This window comes from Genypterus blacodes, unplaced genomic scaffold (assembly GCF_046128005.1).
Source record: "Genypterus blacodes isolate CSIRO-AG114 ecotype Tasmania unplaced genomic scaffold, CSIRO-AGI_Gbla_v1 ptg000251l_1, whole genome shotgun sequence".
NCBI lineage: Eukaryota > Metazoa > Chordata > Actinopteri > Ophidiiformes > Ophidiidae > Genypterus > Genypterus blacodes.
The window spans coordinates 21,605-35,000 of NW_027467047.1; positions in this window are offsets into that span (position 1 = coordinate 21,605).

A 13,396-nucleotide genomic window follows, 5' to 3' on the forward strand; every position below is an offset into this window, starting at 1 on the left:
GGCGACCTTGCGTGGCGACCTTGCGGGGCGACCTTGCGTGGCGACTTTGCGGGGCGACTTTGCGGGGCGACCTTGTGGGGCGACCTTGCGGGGCGACCTTGCGGGGCGACCTTGCGGGGCGACTTTGCGGGGCGACCTTGCGGGGCGACCTTGCGTGGCGACCTTGCGGGGCGACCTTGCAGGGTAATGTTGCTGAAATCCAAAGCGATGTTGCGGCAGTGTGGAGATTACATCACGTTTGGTAAACAACCTTGCGACTGCGTCAACCCTAAACTAATCTTCATCCTGCTTACAGTGCGTCCACGTTTGTTTATGATCCATTTACATATTTCTATGGTCTGCATGTATTTTGATGTTTTAACTCTAATCTCCGCTTTGCCTTCAGTTTGAACTCATCCAGAGGAAGTTTTCATGACCTTTCCATTGAGAGTGAGTCACAGGAGATTAGAGTGGATTCAGTCAGGGCGCTGATAGAAGACGCAGAGCCTTCTGGGTATTGGCTGACATTATAGCACCTAGAGTAGATCTGAACAACTAACAGTGCATTAGACCCAAACACATTCAGACTAAATAGAGATGCTGCAAAGTGCAAAACAAGTGAAGGTGAACACAAATCTTCTGCGTCTGGACACCATGGAATCATCACTGTGTCACATGGTTTATGGCTCCTCAGCTGCTCTTCATCCTCTCTGCCTGACCCGGGCTCTCAACTAAAGGCCCCGCTACAAGTTGCAAAGAGCTTTATTGTAGATGGGAAGAATGGGGACGTTGACTTCCCTTCTCTTTCTTCCTTGGACATTAGAGGCACATTAATATTTCTCTCAGCATCAGGGCCTTTTCACAACAAGTCTGTAAACAGTTTGATATCATATCAGTGATGGTCTGTGTTCACCCCAAGAGTCCAGCTGGACATCCCTTCCATCTTCAGCGCCTCCTTACGTTGCTCCTAAAATCCCTCCTGTGCTGACAATTGGACCAGAAACTCCACAGACTTCCTGTATTTTTGGCTTCTTGGGCGCTATTTGCACCTTGCATTGACAATCGATCAGGTGTGCTGAGATCACATGCTGATGCAGAGTGTAAATGTGATGTGATGTGATGTGACAACCATCCAGGTGTGCGTCACATAACTACATCTGCCACAGATTCATCAGATCAAATCCACCCTCACCTGCCGAGTGTTCCAGTTATTCCAGTTATTGGAGAATAGGAGCTGTGAGTGCTGTAGATGTATAGATCCACCTGGAATATGGACGGTGTGATGCTGTGACCTCTAATCCAGCACCGGTGACCAGACTCCCCACACACGCACCAGCATCCTGATTTGGTACAAGGTCAGATTGTTCAGTCAGCAGGTTCCAGACTCTTCGTCTTTTTCTGTGGCCATGTTTGTTTTCTCCCATCAGCTCTGCACTCGTGTGCAGATCCTGAGGGTCCGTGTTTGAGGGAGCAGAGACCTGGAGGTTCTTCATGTTGGGACAGCATTGATCAGCGTTGGGATGAACCATGCATCAGTGGTCTTTATCTTCAGAAGGTGGAGATCAGATATTCATGACTTTAGTAATGGTTAAGCTTTATATTCATATTCTCCTTGGTGTGAAAAGGCCCTCAGACCAGGCAGCCGCTTGCTTACACCTGCAAACTTTTGGACGTAGCATCTCAGCCGCAGACTGAGAACGTGGGGTTCCTGGGGTCTGACTTCATCTCCACCTTCATCACCACCAAACATCACCACTCACATTAACTCAGTGTGGCTCAGCAGCAGCCAGTGGCACTGTTTTTAGTTTTTATCCCTTTTTGGCTTCTCTTTCTTTCCCTCTCCCCCTCCCTCTCCCTCCTTTCCCCTCCTTCCTCCTCTTCTGTCCATCCGTCTCTTCTTTTCGTTTCTGCTTGTCAGTGGGAGGAACTGTGAACGGATACTGGAGTGACAGCCCGTGGTAGATGAGACAACAATGTCAACAACAACAGCATCATCATGCCACCCAGCCACCAGAAGAAGAGACGACACAAAGACAACATACAAACACATAAATATGCAATGTAGATAAACACACAGCTGTGTTTGATGTTTGTGTTCAGACGCTCATCAGCAGTGACAAACCAACACGCCACAGTGTGTGTGCGTGTCTGTGTGAGTGTGTGTGTTGGCGCACGCCAGACCTGCGTCTACCTCGATGCACGAATACAACTGGAAGAGTGAGCTTTTCTTTCCTTTCTTTGTTTTTGTGCAAAAGAAAGACAGATTTCTGGACTTATGTCATTTAGCAGCATTATGTGTGATGATGTCACAACTTAGCTTTGTTTATTGTATTTCCTTTTTCTTAATGTAATTGTTGACTCTTTGTTCCTGACTTGTTGGATCCTATGTTCCCCCCCCCCCCCCACCCCCACCCCCTCCCCCTCCTTGCGCTCCTCTCCTAGTTTCCAAACTTACATTGTATTCTAAAACAATTGAATGAGATCATATTTGATCTCTGGTCTGATCTTAAGATGAGCACAGGATTCCTCTCGTGAGATGATGATGATGATGATGATGATGATGACTTTGTGGGAATATTTGGAGATGAGAGCATGGGGAGAAGGACATCGGCCAAATCAGATTGATTGGTGTCTCTGATTCTCTTTCTGTTTTCTGACTTGTGTTTGTCTTCCAACATGGTGACGCTGTGCTGGATATTAAACTTAAATTCAGCACTTTAGCTCTGAGCTTTAGCATTTAGCGCTTTGGCGTTTGCATTCACTCTGAAGTCAGTAAATGGTTTTGTTCTTTTTCTGATTTGACCGTGACGCTTCATATAAAGTCCAAGTATGAATTTTGTCAGTTTGCCCCACCACAGCGCCACCAGCTGGAGACCATGGAGATGTTCTCCTCTGTTTGGGTCGTTGTGTTTGGAGCTGTTTTGGCCTCATGCTCAGGTTCGGGGTCTGGATCTGATGATTGATGATTTATTTGACTATTTTGTCAAAATCTGCATCTTACCGGCTCGTTTTGTCCCATTTTCTTCATTGTAACCGGATAACAACAAAAATAACAAAGAAGATGTGTATTTGAGGACATGATGATGGACAAAACTGAGTGGATAACATGGAGATTTACCATAATGATGTACACACACACACACACACACACAGATGTAAACACACACACACTCAGCTCTGATCACCTCTGCCTCATCTCGCCCTCCACCCCTCTTCTATCACACTTTCACCAACGCCGCTGCTGATTGGTGGCTTTAGTGCGATGTACATATGTAAAGTTTGCGTTGTAGATGAATCTGCATGGGTTTCCATTGCAAGCAATAAGGTTATTGATATGTCAACGTCCTCCAATGGGACGTCGGTTTGATAAGATTTTAGCCTCAGTATTTAACATTAGAGTGTGTATGGACGTGTGTGTTTCTACACACACACTAACAAGCATGCAGGACAAAAAAAACGTTGCCTCTTTGAATGCAAGAGGTGGGCGGGGCTGACATTATGCATGCCGAAATGCTACGATGCTATTGGTCAGAAAAAAGACCAACCTAGGTACTGTAAGGGGGGGGGGGGGAAAGTTTATTTTTTCAGGCAGGGCGGGGGTCCATTTGTAGTCGGTCTTGTATAGCTGCTTTCTTATGGATCTTCAGAGACTTAAGATAAGAGAAACATTAACATTGGTAGCTTTTGTTTTTGTTTTTGTTTTCTCTTGGGTGGGGGGGGGGGGCGGGGGGCGTCCTGCAGTTATCAGATATATGCAAACCAAACGCTAACTGTGAACTAACGCTAAGACATGAAAATAAAAGCTCAAATCCAGCCGCTTCCATCGTTTCCCTTCAGTTTTATGAACAAGAATAAATAGTGAAACGTAAACTCCTCATCTATTTTCCCGTTTCCTCCCGTCTGCTTCTTCTTCATCTCATCTTTTCCCGTTGTCCTCATGTTCCTTCACTCCTACAATATGACAATGCAACGATTTAACCCTTTGTGTTTTTTTTCTTCTAAAGTCTCATGACATTCCGGATCAGTTTTCCACAGAACTCCTGAGGTTCTGAGTAAACAAAAATTCGACCATTCCAGACTCCAGGAGTTTTGTACTTTTCAAGTTAATTCTGAATGATTGAACCTCTTGAGACAAAAGAGGGTCTGGGAATGTTCTGGACATGTTCCCCACATGTTCTGTACATGTTCTGCAAAACCAGATTGTGTTACAGTTTGGTTCTGATGTGACTATCTGGGGAACGTTTCTGAGATGTGAAGGTTTTAGGACAGAACCCTGGCACACAGGGGACATCAGGGGGACATCTGGGGGACATCTGGACCTCGTCATTAAGATGAGAATGCAAAGATATTTGCATTTAAAGATCTCTATCAGGACGGTTCTGACCTGGGGGTTCTGGTTGGTTACCTGTCACGTGCCATCAGCTGCGTCTGTAGAGGAGCCGTGGACTTTGTTCTGTTTTCTGGACACAGAGACGAACGTTTGGTGAAAGTACCAAAGACATCTGCAAAGGTTTCAAACTGAACGTGCAGGAAGCAAACAAACCAAAGCTGAATGTTCCTGCAGGGTTCTGATTGATGTGAGGGAACCTTTCAGGATCATCAGCCGTTTGCCACATTCTTATCTGATTTGATTGTTTTATTAAAATGTTCCAGACTTCTTCTTCTTTAGCTTCTGCTGAGAGCTCTGGGGTCGCATTTCTGGATTCTTCTGGAACTTTGTGACTTTTTAAAGGCTGATTCCAAACGGTTTTGACTGGATATCTTTACATTTGACCATTTTAGACCCAAGAATAATGAGCAAAAGTTCACAGTAAATATAATTCAACTGTTAATGGAACTTGACTGATTTGTTGAATGAGTTTTCATTGGACAGATTGAAAGCGTTGACCTCGGAGTCTCGGCTAACCTCTGCTATGGTCCCACTTTTGTCCTTTACTCATGCTGTCCCCTCCATTCCATCCAATCACGACTCAGGAATCTGCTCAGCCTCTTTGTTTCTGTTTCCTGTTCAAAACTTTGTGCCTGTGAACTTCTTGTTCTCCGCAAAGCGTCCGATTGGTCTTCCTGTCTTCTCCTCTCAAGTGTGTCCTCCCCTCGTCTGTCTTAATGTTGTCCAAAACTGTGCTTGTGTTTCTGTGAGACCCATCGGTGCCCCCTGCTGGTGTCTTTTGTCATGGTGAACCCAAAATCAAAGCAAGTGAAATATAGAATTTGGAGCACTGCGGATTTCAGCAAAGGACGAAGACAGGAGACGATGCTTAAAAGACAGAAAAATGAAACGAGTGGCAACTGAAGTGATGTTGTAGGTGAAGGGAGGGCAGCAATGTCAACCATGGAGAAAGAGTGTGATGATGAGGAGGAGGAAAAGAAGCAAATCGCTTCTCCATGTAAGAATGTGAGCGTCGCTGTTTGTCGCTGTTTGTGGTTTTTTTCGTCTTCTTCTGTGTTTCTTTTTGTTTCATGTTTTGTGTGTTTTCATGTTGTGTTTATGTGAACCACACCTGGCTCAAACTGATACTAAGGAACCCTCCAGGGTGCTGCAGCACCTGGGCTGTGCTCCGCTGCTACACACACTAAATGGAAGTACTGAAAGTAAAAAGCTGTGTTGAAAATCAGAACCCAATGAATCAATGATTGGTGTGTTTGATCGAGGTCTGGTCACTCTGTTTTTCTACTCACTCCTGGTCGCCTGCAGTCCTCTGACCTCCTGACCTCTGACCTCCTGACCTCTGCTGTTCTCTCCCGGTCTCATCAGCTTTTCATTAGTGAGCTCACATGTGTGATTTCAGAGGACTTAGCAGCACCAAGGACTGAAATCTGTGTGTGTGTGTGTGCGCGTGCGTGTGCGTGTGCGTGTGTGTGTGTGTTGTTACTTTTACTTCCATCTAAAGAGTTCTAACAGCAGATTAGAGACAGTTTGGACGCATTTTAGCAGCACCGTTGTAGAAGTCTTTTCCTTGTATTTGCATGTTTACAAAGTTGTGTTGTAGCTTAAACTTCTACAATGGTCAAACTCCATTTACTCTAAATTCTCAAATACTAACGGGGTGAGAGTATGAGAGTATCACCACAGAACTACAGTCTTTACTTACTTTGTTCCGCCTCCATGGTGTTCAGCTGCTGTTAATGAAACTCATCACTTCCTGCAGATGTGTCAGAATAAAAGGCTGACATGTTTACAAAACACGCTAAAGAAGAGACCTGACGTGAAGCAGAGCTGTGGAAAGCCCAACCACATGTGTATCTACTCTCAAACTCAAGTGTGTAAACTTACCTGAACCCAAAGGGGAGGAGGTGTTGAGTTCTCATTAGTGGTAATTGATCAGCATCGGCAAAATCTGATCTGCTTCCAGCTAAGTCCATATGTTCAAAGATAAAACAGCTGAGAAATAAATAAAAAGTACTTCCTGTAAAAGGCCCCGCCCACTGTTTGAGAATTTACAGTAAAACCGAAAAAACAAATTCCTTCGGCCTCTTTACCAACAGGGTCTGTGTTTGATCTGATTCTGCTCATTGATTGGTCGACAAGCTATGATGCAACCAAAGACAAACCAAATCAGTCAATCAATGATCAATCCTGCATCATTGACCAAACAGTGAGGAAAGAGGCTCGAGTCCTAAAGTCCACATGAGTCCAAAGGTAGACCTGGAGTGATGGTGGGTAAATCGATACGAGAGGAAACTGTCTGAGTAAAGTGCACTTGTGCAGAATCCTTCCAGTTTCTGAAAAGTTTCCAAAAAATAATCAAAATTTTAGGTGGCGAATAGTAAAAGTAAATCTTTATATCGGACGTTTAGGGGGGAAAAGTTCATTCTAAATTGAATAGAATTTGGAACAAGCTGTGATAAATTTGAAAAAAATTGAAATGGCTGTTTTCTTATATCACACAAATTATGCAACAACAATTTGGAGAAAAAAAAAGTTTTACCCATCAGCCTCATCCAGCTTGTGAGTTCATGTGTGAAAATGACCTTTGACCTTCTGCTGCACCAGAACTGAATCTGATTAAACACAACAACAGAATCTGGAACGTCACAGATTAAAAACAACCAAACAATGAAAAACCAAAGCAAAGACGTTTTGCTGAGTCGTCCGTCTGGTGTCTGAGGGTCAAAGGTTGTTACAATTTCTGTTCTGAAACTTTACTAAAATCTCTTTCCTTTTTCTTTCAGTGTTGAGTTTCTAAATCTTCGCTTTCTCTACGAGAAAAACATCACGATGCTGCTCCTCCATCGCCCCCTACAGGATCCACTACAGAAAACAGGAGAGAGAGGAAGAGAAGTGAAGGAGATGCAGAGAGGTGACAATCGTCCGAATCACGCCAGACGTTCTGAGTTGAGCGTTGCCATGACATTCATATCCAGGATGTAGCTACACGTAAGCCATTTGAACACAGAGTGTACCAACACTTTACAAACTCTGACACTCTGTCGCATCAAACCACAGCATGGACGCCAGCCTGAACCACTCAGAGACGAGGCTGACGGCTCGTTACCCATCGCTCCGTTTTTATCATCATCGTGACGCCGAAAAAGTGTGAAAAAACACAAAATGGATGACTTTGGAGACTTCAGTGAAACTCTTTATTCCAACAGCCTGCAAACGCAGCACCGCTCATCTACACACTCAAACCACTATGCAAGCTGGGGGGCGTGGCTACTTTTCCATATCGCCAATAACAAACTCTCATTTTTACTGATTATCGAGTCCTGAAAAGTAAAACTTTCTTCAAACAAGTGAAAAAAATCTGCCGTCAAACTGTTTGGCAAGACCGGGGGACAGGAAGTGAAAAAAAAAAAGAAAACATCTAGATTAGAAATAAATAAATATAGAGACAACAAAATCCAACACTAAAGAAGAAAAATGTTTCTGTCTTGATTTTCGTCTTGAATCTTCAAAAATATCTGAACAGACATTTTTTTAATTAGAAAAAATCTAGAAAAGGGTTGTGGATTTGGTAGATTTCTTCAACCTGTTCAATCCATACACCATAGAAAAATAACAGAAAGGAAAAGACAGCTCCTTTATTGTGTAAATGAAAAATGTCAAAGTTCTCAAAATGAATCTTCATTCCTGAAACTTCTTCCACTCTTGGTTGTAGAAAGTAAAGTTCAGGAGGTTCTGGAGGATTCAAACACATTGGTCCATTCGTAACAAGAAAAAGACTTAGAATGTCGCTAAAATTCACCAAAAACTTTGAAAAATAAGACACTGGAGCGACCTCCTTAATTCAGGTAAAATGGCTGAAATCAAAGTGATTGGGATTGTTTTTACACTCAGAATCCTTTTAGCTTGACTTGATTTTTTTGTCTCACTGGCAGATTTTTTTTCTTCTTGATTGTTGAAATTTTCACTGAAGTTCCACGGACAAGTTTTCCTTGTTTGTTTGTAGCAGAAGGTTTGCTAACATCTTTGAGTTTGTTACTTTCATGGACGAACTCAACTTTGAGAGGAACAGATACTAAGAGAGAATCTGCTGAGGGGAAAACAGACAAACTCTCTCCTTCTCTTCCTCTTTCTCTCCTTCCCTTCATCTTCATCCTCGCTGCAAAGCTGCATGACATGAATGAAACCAGAGAAGAAGACGCAGAGACGCCGCAGACAGATTAAAAAAACAAAACAACGACGGTTCTTTCTTTCTTTTTTCACCGAGCGTCCGGAGCTGCTTCGGCCCTCGTGTCCCTGTGAGGCTCCTCCTCCATGATGGACAAGGGGGCGGAGCCTGCAGAGCCCGACCCAGCAGGAGGGACACACGGCCGCCGGGTCGCAACGCAGAAAAAAGCATTTTTACGACGTCGTTTACCAGCATGAATATTCTGCATGACACTTTACTTCCCCATGAAGAACAGAGATGAATCACGAAAAATGATCAAAATTATTTATATTATTATTATATGCAACAGAATAAAAGAAGCTGTAGGTTTATGTTATTAAAAGATTTATATTTTTGTTTGTTTGTGACACAAACAAACCAATAATTAAAGAGAAAAAACACACAGGGTTGAAATATTTTCCCTGTTTTACTACAAAAATACCAATGACCCCCCCCCCATCATTCCTCCACCAGGCTCCTCCTCTTCCTCTTCCTCTTCCTCCCTCAGTTGTGCGTATCTGTGTCTTACCAGCACACAAACATCTTGGTGCCACTTGAGTAGCTCATATCCAAACGTCTATGCATCATGGAGAAGATCCGAGGGGTCTTTGGGGTCTTTGATGGAATTCTAGGGAGGTTCTAGGGGCTTCAGAAGGTCTAGGGGACCATAACAGGGTTCTGACTTGATTCAATGGGTCAGTGGGGACGTTCTCAGGCTCGTTTTGAGGGTCAAGGATTTAAGAAAGTGTTTATTCTGTGAGTACCTTTTCCACCTGGCTCCTCCTCCTCCTCTTCGTCAGTTCCAGCCTCTTATGTATCTCTTTGTTTGCAGTCGTCGTAGATTTTTGAACACAATGACCTTGGGCACAGGAGTTCATGTGAGATGTTCATCTTGACGGTTAGATGAAGCTTGTGATTGGTCAGTTGGTATCATGTGACACTTTCTCAGTTGCCATCAAATACAGCAGTTTAGTTGTACATTGGGGCAGTGTAGCCCCGCCCACATCATCCACATATTATGTTTGTAGGATTTCTGTTCTTCTGAGTTCTTTCTAACTGGCTCCAGAATGGACGGGGCTGAGTACAGGCCAGTCACTCATGGCACTTTGACACAACTCAACCCTTCCACGATAATTCATTTTATTGGCTACAGCCTAAAATGCCGTAATCAGCCAAGCCTTCTCCAGAGTGGGGAGCAATATGTGGAGTACCTGTGGATTAGTACTCTGGAACCACAGGCATGATGAAGACAAGTACCAAGTACTGATTGAGGGATTCAACAGTATAACTGCTGAAACAAGACGCTGCTGTTTTAAAAGGTCCAGCAGGTGGCAGCATTACATGGCTAATGTTCTTTGGACCTCTCTAATGTCCAAAGTATCAATGTGAACGCAGCCACGCTGGTCTGTGATGGTGATGGGATTTGAACCTTCTCTGAGGAAATCCTTTGGAAGGTTCTGTGCTCTGAGAATGTTGGGAAGGTAAAGCTGAGGGAACTCTGGGGTTCCTGGAGAACTTTGGTCTGCGTTTGGTATGATTTGTTAGCATGATGATGAAGATTGTCCCAGTGCATATATAAGCTCAGTGTACAGGAGAATACTGTGGAGATGGTTAGTGTTTATGTCCCCATTCATCCCAGGTGACCAAACACCAGGGGGCAGCGTTTAGAGGAAAGCCTTCATCTTTTCATCCTCAGTTTGAAAACCCCGAGCTGTGGAGCCAGGAGGAACCAATGGTGCCTTTGAATGTAAGTTCAGTAACTTGGTAGATGGTAGTTCCCTCTCTATGTTAGATGCTTTGTGTGAGAGCTTTACGCCTTCAAGGAGGAGGTTGGATTTATCAGAGTTCCGAGCACAATCAAAGGCAGCATAGGTACTAAAATGACTTTTAGTTAAACAGGAAGAAAAGCATTATGGGACACACGGATACGCACAATGCTGCATTTTCATTGTGTGTGTGTGTGTGTGTGTGTGTGTGTGTGTGCGTGTGTGTGTGGACTGAGAGCTGAGCTGACCAGTAGTGTGACTTTACTTGAAAACTTAACCAAACATATCAAATGAGATTCAGAGGAGCCCCGCCCACATCGCCTCACCCTCTGTTAGCCCCGCCCCTCTCTCTGATTGGAGTTGTAAGCTCGCCCTCTGCTGGTGTACACATGTTGTGCACTTGACCACGCCCACACCCCTGATGTCACAGCAGGTGTTCTTCCTGTGACATCACTGAGTGTGGGTGTGGCTAGAAGACACATTTTTAATTGTATTTATTTGTCGAGCATTGAAAGGAATTCATTTTTCTTATTGTTACGTCACCTTTTTTAACCCTGTAATGTCATTTTTAGAATTTTGTCTTTTTTTCTGTATTTGTTTTTTACCAAAAAGCTGCAGTTTAAACAAAACAAATTAATGAGACCAATCTGACACCAATCTAACACTTTGGGTTCTAGAACCAGGTTCCTTCATAGGTTCCTTCATAGGTTCCTTTAGGTTTCTGGCAGGTTTAACTTCATGTTCATGAAGAAAAATGATTCTAACAAATAGTAATGATCATAACAATAGTTGATTGATTTAGAACAGACATGAAGGGATTCTACAAGATAAAGCCAAACTTGAAGCTGAGTCTGACTGACGCGGCTCAGTGAGGAACTTTGTGAGGTTTAATCAGGAGTATTAATGAGTTGTCTGACGTTCAGAAGGTTTTTTTTACTGTGCAGCTTTTAGATGAATGAATGAAAACACATTCAAGCGTCTTTCATTTGTCAAATGTTCTGTCGTTGATAAAGAGGATTTTCTGTTTACACTTTTAGCCCACACAGTCCTGTTTGTTTGGCTCCTCCCACTGAGCCTGGAGCCAACCAGTCTGCCTGTGACATCACTAACACTCCAGTGAGCCTCTCCTCCCCCTCCTCATCCTCGCTCTTCCTCTCTTGTGAGGAAGGAGCTTTCTGGTTTTGCATCCCTCGCTATTGTGTTTTTCTAAGATGATGTTTGGAGATAAACTCTGATGCATGCTGGGAAACCTTCAAACCACAAACTGATCTTCATTGTGATTGGTTGGATGGATGGAGGACGCCTCTCCATGAAATGCCTCTCCTCGTATGCTCTCGTCTTCCTTCCTTCTTTTCTCCCTCAAGATACAAAAAAGAAAGGAAAATATTCCTTACAAATCATTTTAATGCTTTGATAAATATCTGTAAGGGAGGAAATTCAGAAAATAAATCTTTACAGTTAGGGTATTTTTTTTATTTCCTTTATTTTCTCCTAAATGTCGCGATATTGAAAATGCCAAAAATTGTGTGTTCATTTTTTAATTAAATTATTCTTGAAACTGAGAAACTTCCTTTTTACTTTCCACGATTGCTTAGGATTGGAAAGAAAAAATCATTCTGTCATTTTACATTCTCTTTTTTTAAAGTAAATTTTAACAAATTAAGCTTATAGATTAATTTCAAGCATAATATAATGTTTGTTTATACTCATTTAATTGATCAAAGTCAGTTCATTGATTGTTGGAGAGAAGAGAAGGAGGGATGACAGAGAAGGAGGAGAAGAAGAAGAAGAAGAAGAGAGGGTTTCCTCCTCAAAGCATTGAAGATGTGAAGATGCTGGATTTAATTTTAATGTCACACTGGAAAATAATGAATATGAATCGAGAATCGCTGTATAAAATCTATTTGAATGGAATGTTTATTATTTAACTTTTATATTTTTGAGACATGTAAAGCAGAAAAATGGTTCGTAAAGTTAATAACTGAAAAGAGACTTATAAAAACTGATAAGAAGGTTTGACTGTGAATGCTGATTTACTGAGCAACTCTTCTCCTTTACTGATAGGATCCATAAGAAATATTAATAATGATAAAAAAATCACAAAACTGCTGTGAAAAACAAACAAATTCAGTTTAAAGAGAAAAACCTTAAGAAATCTTAATAAAAAGAATTAAAAGCTGATGATGAAAATTTTCCATCTGTGTCCTGTGTCTTTAATTTGATTGATCTTTATTTTCTGTCATTAAGTTCCTCATTTGGATAACATTATAAAAACAGATTTATCGTGGTTTTACCAAAGACACACAAATGAATAGAATGTGAATGTAAATACTCTTATTTGCATGTCAGTGTGATCAGATGAGAGGTGAATGATAAATTGTGAGCCTAGATGAATGCGTCTTGGCTCAGGATTTATCAATCATCACTTGTAAGTCATTTGGACATTTGTTTCCTGAAGACTACGTGAGTCAACGCAAAACCAACTGTTGTTATTGCTGGTGGTGGATGGTGATGGTTTGTATGATGGTTGACTGAAAAGTTGTGAGCCTGGTATAGTTCTGTGTTTTTGTTCTGTTTTCTGTGCTGGGCTCATTACTTATCAATTAAGCCAAGTGACTAAATCATTCAGTTCTAGGTCTCTTTCAGCAGCCTCTCTTTTGTAACCTGCACGTCTTTTGTCTTTCATGCTGCGTCATATCATTATTACTGACTGGAAGAATAGGGACTAAAGTCAAAACATTACAAGAGTTAAGATGAGAAAGTGTTGAAGTGTTTAAGTGGATCTGTCTGTCTGTGGCCTGTAGTTCACTAACCACAGCAGCAGGTGGCGGCATGTCGTGATGACATCACACAGTGAGCACCAAGCTCACAGGCCTCCAGGCAGGCTATCTCTCTCTCTCTCTCTCTCTCTCTCTCTCTCTCTCTCTCTCTCTCTCTCTGTCTGTCTCCCTGCCTCTCTCTCTCCCTGTCTCTCTGCGTCTCTGTCTCTCTGCGTCTCTGTCTCTCTGCCTCTGCTGTCTCCCTGCCTCTCTGCCTCTCTGCCTCTGTGTCTCTCTG